Source organism: Penaeus vannamei, chromosome 19, assembly GCF_042767895.1.
Source record: "Penaeus vannamei isolate JL-2024 chromosome 19, ASM4276789v1, whole genome shotgun sequence".
In the NCBI taxonomy this organism is placed as follows: Eukaryota; Metazoa; Arthropoda; class Malacostraca; order Decapoda; family Penaeidae; genus Penaeus; species Penaeus vannamei.
The window spans coordinates 20,859,090-20,861,589 of NC_091567.1; positions in this window are offsets into that span (position 1 = coordinate 20,859,090).

The window sequence follows — 2,500 nt, forward strand, 5'->3', positions numbered from 1 at the left end:
AAGACAAAGCCACCCTGAACTTCCTGCAGGAAATCAAGGTGCTAAAAGATGGGAGAAAAGTGAGTATCTCACCACTGACCTCCCAAGAGAAAAAGACCAAGATGGTGCTACTTGGTTTCCCACTAGGGTTCGACGTGGAGGTGATCATGTCTCTCCCACAAGTGGTGGAGGCTTCCCGCATGACCAAAGGGAAGTCTCCAACCAGGCAAGTCCTGGTTATCCTCAAGGGAGCCCCAATCACCACCCTTGATCTGGGTAACTGGGGCTGCTACAAGCTCAGGACATATGTGCCAGAGCCCTTGAGGTGCTTCACGTGCCAGAAATTTGGGCATCACCAGGTCAACTGCAAGGCCAAAGCCAAATGTGGTGTATGCAGTGAGGCACACAAAGATGGCCAGAAGGACACAACAGCCAAGTGTCCAAACTGTGCCAAGAAACATCATGCCTGGAGCCTGTCATTAAAAAGCAGGAGCAAGCCAAAAAGCGTCCTGACTTTGTCCCTGCGCCCCCAGGCACCTACGTCTGGGGTCAAAATAAAAGAGAAAAGACTCCCCGACCTCCTAAGAGGAAGGAATCGCCCCCACAGCCAAAACTGGATATCTCTAACAGAGAGGAATTCCCCAAGCTTGCTAGTGGCAAAACCACAAAAAAGAACCAAAGGAAAAAAGATTCAAAGACCACAGCAAAGTTCCCCCCAGTAGAGGATAATCTTTTCTTTGACGAGAAAGATATTACTCTCCTGCTGAGTGCTGTAGTTTCTGCACTGAGGAGGCGGAGAAAGCAGTGCAGGTCGCCATGACGGCTGACCCAAACTGTGGCAGCTCTGAAGGGAAGGAAGCTAGAAGCCTCCAAACCGAAAACGAGCAGCACTCCCCTCCCTAAATCCTCGGATGGCAGGCTAGCTTCGGGAGAAGCATTACGTGAAACCTCAGCTAGTCTGTCAGGACAGGCTGAAACTGTGCAGCAGAAGCCCCCACTGCAGGCCGAGTCTGTGCAGCCAAAGTCTGGTCCCTTGACCCGAGGTGGCACTTCCAAACAAGGCTCTACACCTCTCGGTAGACCCTTAACCGGAGTGTCTCACTTAGAGGAAGTTGTACAATCTTCAATCAACGAGGATCTATATTTATCTGATGCCACCAGCACTGGGGCATCTGAAGCTGAAGCAAGTGACTCTGAGTAACCATCATGGCACACAATCTAAGCATTCTGCAGTGGAATATCTGTCGCTATAAAGGCAAGAACTCCTTTCTCCAGTCAGTAGTGCGAGCAAAGAGCACTGACGTCGTCATGCTCCAGGAGACACTAACTATGGGATCTGTCTGCTTCTCAGGATATCATGCCTTCACCACTCCAAACCTGGATGGTGCTAGAGGCCTGATGACCCTGGTAAAAGAAGCAATCCCGTGCTCCTTAATAGCCAACCCGCCGCACTGTGGAGATGGTGTTGAATCTCTTGCTGTTGAGATTCAGCTACCTGGGGGACCTATAAAAATATATAATATTTATAGCAAACCACTCTGTGAGAGTTTAGATCTAAACCAGGTCTGTGCTACTGCAGCACAAGACCGAGTGATCATAGGGGGAGACTTCAATGCACACATAGCCAAGCTGAATCCCCGCAAAAAGTGCTTGAGACGTTCCCTGAGATCGCTCTTCTCAACACCAAAGAACCAAAGCATGTGAAGGGAGGGGTCCTAGACCTCACCTTTGCCACTGCAACAATGGTGGAGAGAATTCGGTGGTGTGTCGATGATACGATTACTAGTGATCACTACGGCATAGTCACCACACTAATGGATGCAGGTCCAGCCCAAAGACCACATCACATTCCTATTTGGAAAACAGACAAGGCCAACTGGTTTGCCTTCCAGGAAGGCTTGGCTCGATGTCTGAAAGACAATGAACCCAATAATAATGAAAATGTGGATGTGCTAGAGGCAAGGCCTATCCAGGCCATAAACCAGGCAGCCTCACAAACAATCCCCAAAACTCGCCCATGGTCCAGAACTCACAAAGACGCCTGGTACTATAATGACGAGATCAAAGAGGTCAACCACAGGGTTAATATGTGCAGAAAAGCCTTCCGACTGCAAAGATCTCCCGACAATCTGGCCCTGTTGAAGGAAACTGTCGTGGATGCCAAGGAAACTGCCAACAGAGTAAGGCAGGAAAAATGGCTGGAATGGTGCCAAACTTTTGGACACCAGACCAGCCTTACAGAGTCGTGGAAACGGGTCAGGCAAGCGACAAGCTGCCAAGCCCCGAAATGCACTCATCGTGACCCACAATCAGAGGCTAACAGATTGGTGCTTGAGTTCTCAGCCAGAACCAGCACCAACAATCTGCCTCCAATGATGAGAGAAAAACAACAAAACTTAAATCCAGAAAGACTTGCTCTCATAAGAGACAAGGCACTCGAAGCTGATGAAACGGATGCCTTGTTTTCTCTTAGGGAACTAAGAAAATCATACAAAACCAGTTCTGGATCAGCACCGGGATC